Genomic DNA, 13,958 nt, shown 5'->3' with positions numbered 1-13,958 from the left:
GACATAATCGTAATGGCCCTTTTTCCTGTTTGTAATTTCTGTACGAACTGTGTCAGGTACGCCACTGACTGAATTTATCGTTATTTCTAATAAACATCGAATAAAAAAATGATATAAATAGAAAATCACAGGTAGATAAAAAAATACATGGAAAAATAAATGGATAGGTAATTCAAACTTTTGTTAACTCCCTATTAGCCATTAAGGATCACCACGTAAATCGAAATGTTCAAACTTTCAATTTATTTCGTAACCCATTCCATCCCCTCTTTCATTAGAATTGATCTCATCATCATCCAATTTCATTTTGCTTTGATATTATAAAAATAAATCGTAACGCCGCGGCGTCCTGAACTTTGAAGCATGATACAAAATCATTAAATTTGTTGATTAATATCTTGTTCTTGCTTGCACAAGAGCTTTTATCTTCTTCATGTACATTGGAAGTGCTCTGTTCATAAATAGTTAAATCTCTAAAAGAAAGAGGAGAAACAAAAAAAAGGTAATACAGGACAACCCCCCCCCCCCATCAACTATTTTAAAACCTTTATGATCCTTCAGCATAAAAATACCATATAGAGAATTTATTTTTTCATTAGTTTCATATGAAATTACTTATATATTGTCTTTACCATAAGCTTCCAAACTATTCTCTGACGTAACAAACGATAAGAAAATAAAAAAGGGGCACTTATAAATATAAACTCGACTCTTTTCGTACATGGCATGGAGAGCCTTCTTAGCATGTATCTTCGGAATTTAAATTCGGACATCATTTCAAAACCTCGTTAACAACTTCACACAACGTTTCCCGTTCATAAACCATTTAGGCTCTATACCAGTGATTTAGTAACAATCTGTAGGTTATTCATTGACATGAATGAAGATTTCAACAACAAATAATATAGGCCTACTGGTAATGATAGGCATTTGTATAGAAATAATTTCTATTTAGGAATAATATATACCGAAACGCAGTGTTATCATTATTATTATCACTCCGGCTTTAGCTCGAGCTGCCTTTCAGCGCTCAGTGCATTGAGGGAATTAATCCTGCCGAGTACACGTTCACCCAAACTGGGTTGAGTGCAGCACAATGTGGGTAAGTTTCTTGCTGAAGGAAAACACGCCATGGCTGGGTTTTTAATCAAGGTCCCTCTGAAAGACGAGAGTTGTAACCACTACACCACACCGCCCCCACTGAAGAAAAAAGGAGGGGTAACCATGCAAAGAGGGTTGGGGGAACAACCCCATTATAACAGGACAAGAAGGAGGAAAGTTAGAAAAAAAGAGATAAGATTGTAATTGAAAATAGATAGCTGGACATTTGTATTATAACACTACTTGCTTGATAAGAAAAATAATTTTAGAAATATTGTCAGCACTTAGGTGCAGTTGCCCGCCTTTCCCTGACCAGTTAATTGCCATGACGGCCACCCCCCCCCCCCCCCCGCCCTTCGGATTTTCATATTCTACCCTTGGTCCACTAATTTACCTCCTTACATGTCCTACCAAGATTACGACAATGCCCAAAGGGCTTGTTTATTGCATCTAAATCATGTTCGATGATACTTAGGGAGCTTGTCAAAAGTCCATGCACCGTTCTATACCGTCTTTACTGCATCCGGGTTTTCGCTTCGGCTTTCCTGCCCAACGTTCCCTTCTCTTCAAAGGAACGGCCGCCATCAAAGGCCCATTGATGCCACCGTTCTTTTGTTCGTCTTTCCTGCAAGTCTTAATTTCTGTCGAAAAACCGGAGAATCTATTCTAAATAGCTCCCTCTACGACCAAAACAAAGGCGTGCCTTCATATTTATTGTCGGATCGGAGAGTTCGGGTCACTGTTCTGAACTATGGTTCGCATCTATAATGGAAGTTCGGGTGCATTCATAAAGCCACAGTAGCTTAATCAAAAATCACGCACGTGTCATAAATCGTTACTGATCTTTCGAATTTGCTGCAATAACCATGAAAACCTCCTTTTTCGCATTGGAAGAGGGTCAATTTATGATGTTTTAGGTGGGAAAATAAGATTCCACACATTTTCGTTTCGTAGGCCCAAGCCATTCGTACAATTCACGTCAACTTGGAATATTTATTATTACTCGCATCTGAAACAAGTGTCGGGAGCCCCCCCCCAAAAAAAAAAAAAATAATAAAAATAAAAATTAAGAGAAGGAAATGGAAAGATGAAATGAATATGACCGGAACAGCTTGGCACTATAAGGCATAGATAGATCAAAGATTTATTAGAAACTGTTAAAAATAGTTTGTTCAATTTTTGGACGGGCAACCATTTCCCCAGGATAACATAATTATAGTCTCTTAATTTTCTTTATCTCCTTGTTTTAAAGAAGCGGGACCAAAAGAGAAGATGAAACGAGGAAGAAGAAAACTAAGGATAGGGAGAGAAAAGGAAGGGGAAACAGAGAGAAAATAAGAAAAAAACATTGGGATGGAGGAAGAGGAAGGGTGAAAAAATATGGAGGAAAAACAGTTGAAAGAGAAAAAAAATTGGAAATTTGAGAGGGGAAGAAATTTAGGATCGAATCAACGGGAGAGGGGGTACAAATTGGAATATGGAAATGGATAGAGACAGAAAATAAGGGGAAAGAAGAAGAGAGATCTGGTGGACGATGGGGGGAGAAATAAAGGGGAAAAAGGGAAAGAGTGAAAGGGGAACAGAGGGGAAGACATGCAGTGGCGGAGGCTGGATCCGCCCCTGATTTAGATTTACATTTTATTCACCCCATCGATCCCCTCTCGGGGTATGAGAGTACATATAAACAACTTATAACAGACTAAAGTATGTAACTTCATTTAATTGGTTTAACGTATTAAACGTAATGTTCGGAATTGAAGATGAATACCAAATGTGGTAACGATCTGAAAATTAGTTCGATCAGAATCCAATGAAATTTACCAACGGAGTGTTTGTTTGTATAAATGAAAAATATTTGCCAAATAGCCCTGTGAAAGAAATTCGTGCTGAGAAATGAGCGATATAAGCACGGAATTCCATCAAGTGTCAGGTATTTTTCGAGGCAATATTATAATACACTGTCCCACGTATGCTTTTCTGTTTTAGTCATCATCAGAATTATCGATATTGAGCGGCGATTTCATTATTCTACAAAAATAAGTGTATATTAATGTACTAGATCTAGATTTATGATTAATATTTCGTATCGAAATCGTCATGTAATCATATTTGAAATTGCGTCTGATACTTTGTGCTGTACATGGTTTATGACCTCTCATAATTATCGATATCGTCATCACCGCTGTTACAATCGCAATCATCTTCATTTCTCTATTATAAGTATTATCTTCATAAACATTTCTATTATTTCATTATAATTTTATCTTCATAAATCGATGAGGTGGGAGAAGGAGGAGGAGAAGAAGAATTACCAAGAAGAAGCAGACGTACACGTACATCACCAAGGCTACCACTACCACATTCACCATCACCGCCACCACCACCACCATCATCATCATCAGTTTTGATTATCATCACTATCATCAGCAGCATCATTATCGTCAACAGCAAATCATCTATGTCATTATCATAGTGATTGAAATTAGGATTATTTTTTGTAAGGAAATAATGAAAGGGAATGAAAGAAAGGTTGTAGCGGGAAGGGAAGGGGGGGTTGAATTTGCTCTAAAGTAAAATCAATGTGAGTAGAATTAACTCTATGTTTTTATCTATATTGCAGTGATGGTAAAAATCAGTACAATACTAGGATGCCATGATGTTCAATAATTTAAACTTCAAATTTCAATACTTCACGGGTGAAGATATGGGGCCGTAAGCTTCAGGGTGATTATGTAGAATGATATTAACATTAGATCATTACTCTAAAATAGATGAAAGATAATTATTATTTATCATCTATATCAGGTTGTACACTACTGGCCTACAGCAAAAGCAAATAGTGCCATGATATAGTCTTCTCCAGCAAGAGAATTTAACATTATTGACCTTTCAGGATTACTTGGCATTGATACTCATCGAACTGTTTTTAGTCATTGCCCAGGCCTATGATCATGAAAAAGCAAGATCACTCACCCGTGTAGAGAATCATTGACAATGGCATGCTCAGCGGGTTCGCCACAGACAACAATGAATGGGAGAGGCGCTCAGAGAATAGTTCCCCATATCCGCTGTCGTGATTATTGTCATAATTTCAATAGATGAGCCTATTTCAAAAGACCGTTGGCCCGTCCGATGGGGAATCTTTTGTACTATAGTGTAATAAAGTACGTGTATACAGTAACTACCGTCCCGACTTCTTTCTTTCACCATCATCGAGTAGCGATTAGCGTGTAAAATTGCATAAATTTTCTCACAAAACGGATCTAATGTTCATGATTACCAGCATCACCATTATCATTACTATTACCTTTCATATATTCTTAATTATATAAAATATAAAATTAATATTGGAGAACGATTGGAAATAGATACTGAATGAATGATGATGGTGATGATGATAACAGTGATGATGATATAATGATAATTATAACTTTGAAGTGATATTAACGGACATGATAATACGAATAATAATATCAGTGATAATGTTGATGATTAAATGATAACAAATGAAGATGATTGGTATATTTTGCGGCAATGAACCATGTATAACTTGAGACGCGTTTTTCCTTTATCATGTTTGTTATAAAAGGTTTTCATATCATGATCCTGAAATACATAGATTATATTTAGATGAAAAAGAATGAGAATGGATGGCCTTCATCTAATTTTGGAAAAGATTTTGCGGGTTGTCAAGTCCGACGCAGTATCAAACATGCTTGCATATCGAGGTCGATGCGATTTTTATATCGACATCATCCCCCAGAGTCTATCAAGTTATGAATTTGTGTGCATTTTCGCAAAATTGACATTTGTAATACGAGATTATTCTAATGTTAGAGTACTGTAACATCCGAGCTGCATGCCATCCCGGCTACGTACGTTTTGAATACATCGGCTATTTCGATTTCTGGATGCATGATACCATGCAGTTAAAGCGGTGTACGCCTGAATCATATTGATTGTATTAACTTTATTATAACGTCGACAAACAGAATTCATCAGATTCATCATCTTTATCATTACACCAATGACATGGACTTATGCACATATAGGCTTACGTCTTTTGCTTGATTGAACACTGACCCTCTCCCCCTCCCCTCCCCCATTAGAGCGAAAACAATGAAATTGCGCTCTCTCATTAATATTGATTTCGATACGGAGATCGGGAAACGCACGCCACTAATTTACATTATTTGTATACCACTTAGAACAAAACATTTATCTAAACGCTAAGGAAAAAATATATAGAGAGAAGGAATTTCACCAAAAAATAAAGTAGTTGTACAGTTCACAGTAGGCTGTAAACAATTGAGGGGCTTCACATGCGGAGGGAAAGCTATATTTAACAAAAAAGGTTTTAACACGGATTTGAATTTCTCTCTTGAATCTGCTTGTTAAATACTTTTTGGTAGATTGTTCCAGAGTTGGATCCAGGGGTGGGGCAAGGGGTCCGCCCTCCCTCCTCCCCCTATTGGCTGAGCAAAAAAAGGGGGAAAGAAAGACCAAAAAAGGGAAAAGAGGGGAGAAAAAATGGTAAACATGAGAGGAGGAAAACGAGTGAATAAATAAGATGAGGGGAAGACTTCGAAAGCAATAAAAAAAAATCTTTCATGTCATTATTTAAAATTTTCGCTCGTGCTTTGCGCTCGCATTACCTTTTAGGTGATTTACATATATGGAATTTTAAATATCAAATTTTGAAGTCAATATACATAACATATTTCAGCTCGGAAATTGAACTTTCATTTTAAAAAAGTGTTCTGTAAAAAATTATTTTTTATTGTCTGAATATAAACATTTTCTGCTTGCGCTGCGCGCTCACAAAATTTGATTTCCAGGTACCTATTATTTTCCTGTATTCCATATACTTATAAAAATATCCCTATTCATGTCAGATTGTAAAAACGTATGAGCTAGCGCTGCATGCTTGCATTTTGATTGGCGAGTTATAAAAATTTAAATATTAATTCTATTACAAACTACTTAAAATCTCCATTTTATGACAGTTTATCAACAATTTTCGGCTGGCGATATGCGCGCACATTGATTGTTAAAAATATATTAACTCATGCATCTTATTCATTATTACAAAAGCGCTTTAAATTGTTCCTTTTTCAGAATGGAATATCGACAAGTTTCATCTAGCGCATTGATAGGAAGAGAAATAGGAAGACAGTCATAATTTTCATACGATGGAATAATTTTCTTAGAATGTCCCGGTCCTACATGTATGTCAAACTCAAAGTAATAATAATGAAACATATCAGCTCCTTTTTAACTGTGATCCATATCCACTCACAATTTTCCTACAAATCTCGAATTTTCCGCTTGCGCTTCGCGCTCGCATCAATTGCTTTGTTATATATTCAACTTTTTCATGATTACAAAAATTGCTTAGAATTTCAATTCTTCAGGTAGAAAGATCAAAATTGTCAGCTCGCGCTTCGCGCTCGCGTTATTTGACTGTTGAAATATGTAACGTGTTCATGGCTAACTGCAATCAGCCGTTAACATATCTTTTTTTATCAGAATGATCAAAGCGTATATTAAATTTACTCATCTCGTTTAGGATCACAAGCATTGCCAGAATGCCATTTTAGGACAAATACATGGAATAATAATTTAAACAATAGCTCGCGCTTCGCGCTCGCACTATTTAAATAAGGCTTATGAGATTATTTTACATTCATTTAAACAAACAAATATCATATTTGAGCGGCTCATCGGGGGTATGTGGTTAAAAAGACCCCCCCCCCCCCCCTTTGGCGAAGGATGGTTCCGCCCCTGCAAGTGTACTCACTTTTTGAGAGTCACAGCAAATATCTGTAATATGAATATGTTGTTCAAACACAAGTAAAGACCTTAATTTTTTAACGTCACGTTTTAAACGGGTCAAAATGCCCTATTTTAGTGACAACTTTTTTGTCTAAAAAGTTTTCAAGGGAAAATGTGCCCCCACCTGAAAATCTGCCACTGATTGAATACATATAAATCATTCAATTATAGACACGTGTAGTTCAGAATAATGCATAAATCCGAATGATTAATACATATAATATAATAAGCTTAACGTTTTTACTTCTACTATTTTGATCCTGTTCAAAAACACAATTCGAATTAACTTCATCGCAGTGGTGCCAACCGGTGCCAACACTGAACACTTCAATGTTCTTGCTCGTAAATAAATACTGTTTTCCCGAAAGCACGAATCCAATTAATGCTTATTTAACCACATGTCTATCCCGGCTTTTGTATGAAAAAAAAAAGAGATCAGGCTCAGTGGGATTGAAAAGAAAAATCTTACCAGCGCCTGAACAAATCACGCTTGCATTATTTAGTCTGATACTTACCCTCTCGATGACTTTGAAATATTATGGTTGTTATTAAATCGAGTATTATACATCTGTTCTATGAAACTCGATTTTGAAAACATTTATTATAAAGATACTTATGAACAAATCATATTTGGTTTACATATTATAAAGCGCCTTCTCATATTTCAAGTTTACCTTATAAACGTACACTGTAAGTATTTTCAAACGAAATCTATGAAAAGGATGGAAGTTAGACTTTCATTTTGATGCCAAATAGTCTCATTAATTGGGATTAGTTGCAAGCACGGTGTTCGATTAAAAGACACATCGGGGACACATCAAAGTATTAAGACAGTCACCCGCGCTGACAAAGTGGTAATCTCCCATTGAAATACCCCCACCAATCAAGGGGTCATCCTTCTATTGAAATCCGCCACCAGTCAGACCACCTCTATGTTCAACAATAGGGTAATCTCCCCAATCAAGAATGGGGTAATTTAAATCTACATTGACAATGGGGTAAGCCGAGCTCTCCCATTAAATACAGCTAGCAACGCACTGGCCCAGGTCATTTTCAACGTCCGGCTTTTTGGGAATTAAAATGAGCATCAAATGGGTAGTTTTCTTGTTCTCGTTTTGTCCCCATACTAGAGCCTTGATTTTGGTTCTTTTCGTAATGTGCATTTTAATATGGTTTCCATTATACATCTCAGCATTTCGACATTTAATGTAGTTTAATACTTGTCTTTATAAAGAGCAATATTACATAAAACCTGTTTGGCGCAGCAAATCATAACATAACGTTCCACTGATATTTTATCAACACATTTTTAATTAACCATGTAACTTCCCTCCTTATAGGTCTACTCTTAATATTAACATTCGAGTTATATTCTTTGCCTATCATCTCTCCGTGTATTTTAATAATCAAATATATTTGGAAAAGGGGTGTTTACCAGGCGAAAGTGAAGGTCCTCACTTGTGCATGAACGACATATCCTCATTAAAATACATGCTGTGAGTTTCAAAGGGGGGCACACTTGTGTAAAAATGGCATATTTACATTAGCAATTGATAATGGCTCTCAAAGAGGGAGGGCGCAAGGGCCGGATGCCACCCCCCCCCCCCGGTATCACTACTGTACCCTCCAGGTACAGAATATAGACCCACTGACTTCTTTTAGTATTATTATTATTATTATTATTACTTATTATTTGTACTGCGCTTTTCCCATTAGGCCCAAAGCGCTTACAATAGTAGAGGTCACATAATAGACCACAATACTTTGAGAGGCCAACTATTGTTCAAAATAAATACGGCGCCTATTAGATTGTATTGTGTTAATTCGGCAGGATCTGCGCCAGCATACACTCCATCCTTCTTGATCTAGTATGCCTAATACCTCGGTCACATTTGTTCTACGGCGGCCGTACGGCGAGTCGAAAACAGTCGTTTCAACAGTTTTTGTACCAGCTAAATATAGGTGGTTTGAATAAAAATGAATAAAACGGCTGTTTTCGACTCGCCGTACGGCCGCCGGAGAGCAAATGTGACCGAGGCATTACCATTTCCTGAACGTTTATTGATTTTTTTGTTGTGTGTAAAAGTATTTAAATTTGCAAGCTATACAGAATACAGCTATACGATTAAGAGGTGAAGTACAAAGTTGGAAGGGAAACTAGGCCAAAGAGGCTTTCGTATTACAAACTTTACGTCGGTAAATTATGTTTACCTTAGACACTGGGAATCTAATTTGCAATAATTTGACGCACACATATTGCAGATAAATTCAGATATTTGATAGGAAGAAGAAATCAACGGCAATATGCACTACTGTATAAGTCAAACGTGAAGGTTAAAAAAATAAGTATAGAAAAGGTTTAGAAAAATTCAAAGGAAGAAATGAAGTTGGATGAAAAAAAAGAAGCCATTAAAATTAAGTTGACAAAATTAAATATTGTGAGTAGAACTGAAAATTGAAAAAGATAATTAAGCCTTCCCCAACCGCCGAACGGTTTTGAAGGGGATCACCATGCATAAAATCATGGTACTTTTTACGTTTTGTACGCTATTTGGAGGAAAAAGAGTGTGGAGGCTTCAGCCCAGACCCCCTTCGGTTCTGTGTCTGCTGGATGGTAATCAAGAACACTTGGTCACTTAGTACTCTAGATCACAGGGGAAATTGATAAGAGAATAAAGACGGATCCCAGGTAAAAAGATAATATAGGTTTTCATGTCCAATTTCATGTCAGAGTCACTTAAATGTGTTAATTTGCATTTTAATTCACGCGATATTTTTTCCCCGGAGACATCGGTCATTCAAAGTTTAGAATGGGATTCATTAAAATACGCTATAATTCCTTTATAAACATTTAACTCAATTCATGGTCAAGTTTGATAATTTTTATACTAAATTGTTAAGTGCTTTTGATTTCGTTTGAAGGTAAAGATGTTTGTAATGGTCTTACAAAGTAACGAAAATACTTTTTGTTCTAAATTTCGGGCAATGAAATTCAAGAATTGTGCATTTAATAAAAAATGACCGATATGACTGCTTGAGCATCCAATTTAATTTTTAAAAGTTCAAATTAATGATATTTTATTCGTTTGTTTTGCACGACATCTGTATTATGTGTGAATATATAAGTTTCTAGCATGTTAATGTTTAAACATAATGTATAATAAGAGTAAAATTGTTGTGCACTTTGGCTAAATTAGATATAGGCCTATGTTTAGCTCAAATATGAATTTCAACGATGCCCTTGTCCATTTTCCCACAAAAACGCTTGCATTTTATGAGTTTATTATTTTTTGTCACAGTATAGCGTTTCAATGTAGATATTTAAATGCCATCATTTTGGGACCCAGGTATGATTTATATTGCATCTTTTGCAAAGGGTTTTGCATTTCGTTTACAAAGAAGTTAAGGACAATTCCATGTTTTTCCTTTTCACCCGACAATGCTGACTGTGTGGGCTCAGTGTGATGAAAAAAAAATTTACCCGCACCTGAACATTTACTTTTAGAAAGTCAGTGTCTTAACGGTATATTCTCCAAAATAAAACAACTCGTTCTATAGTAAAAAAATCAAATCTAAATCTAATTGAACTTTGTCACTACTGAAACCTGAAACGAAAAACTATCAAAAGAAATTGTGAAAGCGTAACTTTGGAAAATGTACCCCCAATGGACTAGGCACACCGATACAAGGACACAATGATATTCAGATCAGTGACTAGAGATCGGGCGTTCAATAGTTTGCCTAAAACGCCGATATCGTGAACATAGAGGGCGCTAATGCAAAAACATATTATCGGAGAGCCAACCGAAGCATGTCAGAAGAAAAGATAAAAGCGAACGCTTCCGTTTTCGCTGCAAAAGGGCACGCTGGCGTCTTGAATGGCAAGAGCACTGACCCGTAGGAAAGAAAAATGGACAATGGCACGCTCAGCGGGTTCGCCGTAGAATATAAAGGTAAAGACGCACGCACACTTTTGACAACACGCCTATATTTATTCTATTTTTGATATATTATATTTATACGGAAAGAGTACACACACCTTTGACATTGATAGTTAATAAGATTGTGCATAACTAAATGGATTGTATGCAAATTAAGATCAAACAAACATCAAAAGCGCAATATTCAGGTTTGGCTGCATGATTACATATTTAATCGTGATAGTATCTGGGCCTGTTGCAAGTCGTTGCTATTTCTACTTGAGTTGGAAGAACAGTTACTACCCGCAATTTCAGATTGGATTTACATTGAAAAAAAGGTAAGATTGAATCTAAAGTGTATACGTTATTAGAATTTAGAATAATTGTAGTTGAGATTGCAGTAATAACAATAACATGCCTTTATATATCGCCATCTGTCTAGAAATATACCATTCCGAGGCGCACAAGAGAAACTAAAGAATTAGAGAGTTTGGATGGGTGAACTAATGCCAAGAACTGCTAGACAAGATAAGAATTAAATTTAAATTTGAAAATTTCTAATGATGAAATGATTCTTGAATATGATGGTTCATAAGAAAAGTTGCTCCTTGAAAGAAAGCCCGCTTACCATTACCTACTCTTGTTGTTGTATCAGCGAAAGGGTTAATCAAGTGGGGTCTTACGAAGAAACTGGAGTCATTATCTGAGCTGATGGTGTGTATAAGGCATGGCAAGAACTTACAAACATATTGGTGCAACTCCATTTAAAGCTTTTCAAGTAAACATGGGCATATACTACCGTGACTTATTATTGTAAAAACTTGACTGTTATACTGTAATGAGATCATATTTCGGTGCAAGTAATATTGATATGAAAAACATTAAATATCCATGCACAAAACAAAAAATAATAATGTAGTAATGACAATGTTGGTATTACACCCACCCCCACCCTTTTCTCTATCTCCCCCCCCCCCTCTCTTTCACCCCCTCCCCCTTATAACGGGGCGGATCGAGCCTTCGCCAACAGAAACATTTGCAAAAACATTTGCACATAGACGTTTCACTAAATCATTTCAATATCTACCTGTACAGTGCGTCCCCCCAAAAAACTATACACTTTTGAAATGGCTGCCATATAAAAAATATAGCACTTTGGGGGAAATAACTTATAGATATGGAAAGCCAATAAAGTCAACTTTCAAGTGACACCAAAAAGTTGGAAAACTATTCATGATTGAGCGAGCACTGCCCACTGAAACAAAGGGTATGAAAATTAGGGTGGGCCGGAATTAGCCTTCCAATTTCTTTCAGGTTTTTTGTTTGGTACTTGCAAAGTTGAAGGTTATTTGATGAATTAAAGATCAGTTGTGATCAGTTTGTTGTTTGTGACAATTTAATGCGTTATTAAATTGAATGTATTACATTGAAATTTAATGCATGAGTGATCGTGAATTGCAATTTTTAGTGCAGCATTTTGTCTTTATCATGTGGATCTCAACAATGTGTTTATGAAAGTCAGGAGAAGAGGGGGTAATATGACTTAGGTAGGTGAAGTACGTTGATGGGATAAAGGTCAACAGAACATTTAGCAACCCCTCCCTCCATCTCAACCCCCGCTTCTCTCCTCCTCAGACACTAAGCTCGGCTAGGCTGGGCAGGAATTAGCCTTACAGTTTTTTGAGTGGTTAGTCCTTTGGAACTTGCTAAGCTAAATTAATGAGTGAGATAAGTTTTGGTTTCTTAGGCAAATTTCATGAGTAATTAATTGAAATTTAATGCATGATGAGTGAACAGGAATTGAAATTTTAGTGTAGCATATTCATCTTGTGGACCTCAGAAGTGTGTTCGTGAGAGTCAGAGTAATGTGATGGTACCTGTTACAAGCAAGAGGGCGAGATATGCTAAGACTTATGAGGCGCCGAATGTACCAATATTATATAGAACAATTATTTGTTATATAATCATTATTTATTAAATAATAACTATTATTTATATATAATTTACATTTTATTTGTAAATAAATACTATTATATAAAATATCATTTCTAATTATTTATATATAATTCCAAGTAATACTTCATATTTGTAAAAAATAATAGTTCGACATTCCATTATTTATAAATAATGATTATTTGTTTTTCATTATTTATAAATAATGATTATTTGTTTTTCATTATTTATAAATAATGATTATTTGTTTTTCATTATTTATAAATAATGATTATTTGTTTTTCATTATTTATAAATAATGATTATTTGTTTTTCATTATTTATAAATAATGATTAGTTGTTTTTCATTATTTACAAATAATGATTATTTGTTTTTCATTATTTATAAATAATGATTATTTGTTTTTCATTATTTATAAATAATTTGTTGAGTTTTCCATTATTTATAAATAATGATTATTTGTTAAATAATGAAAACGTCTACTTCATTATTTATAAATAATTTTTTCGAGTGCACCATTATTCTCATTATTTATAAATAATCATTATTTAATGTTCGAGTTTTCCATTATTTATAAATAAAGATTATTTGTTAAATAATGAAATATCTACTTCATTATTTATAAATAATAATTTTGTTTCAATATCCCATTATTTATAAATAATCATTATTTATAAACAATTTTTACAGTTTGCCATTATATACAAATAATCATTATTTATATACAAATAACCATTATTTATTAAATAATGCCATTATTTATTAAATAATGCCATTATTTATTAAATAATGGAAAACTCGCTATAACATGCAAATGTGGGACCGCCCATGATATGAATATTCATGATGCGATTTCCTTTTTCGTGATTTTTCTTCACAAATTTTTGTCCATTTCCTCTTCATAATGACATTTCTTGAAGCAATTTTCTAGGGATATGGTCTGATTGTAATATTCTTCATTTTCTATATAACTTCGTCTTCGTAGAAATATCAAAAAGTGTAATTTTATACGATTTTTCCTACAGTTCACAATCCCCATAGGCGCGCGTGTACGGTAGGGACAACCGGTGAATCGACGGAGTGCTCTTCATCGAAATACTACGTTGGTTGGTCCCCGGAAGTGGCGGGCGGAATTTAGCCCGAATCCT

The sequence above is a fragment of the Lytechinus pictus genome, chromosome 13, assembly GCF_037042905.1.
Source record: "Lytechinus pictus isolate F3 Inbred chromosome 13, Lp3.0, whole genome shotgun sequence".
NCBI lineage: Eukaryota > Metazoa > Echinodermata > Echinoidea > Temnopleuroida > Toxopneustidae > Lytechinus > Lytechinus pictus.
The sequence above is the reverse complement of the archived record's forward strand: the minus strand, read 5'-3'. Positions refer to the sequence as shown.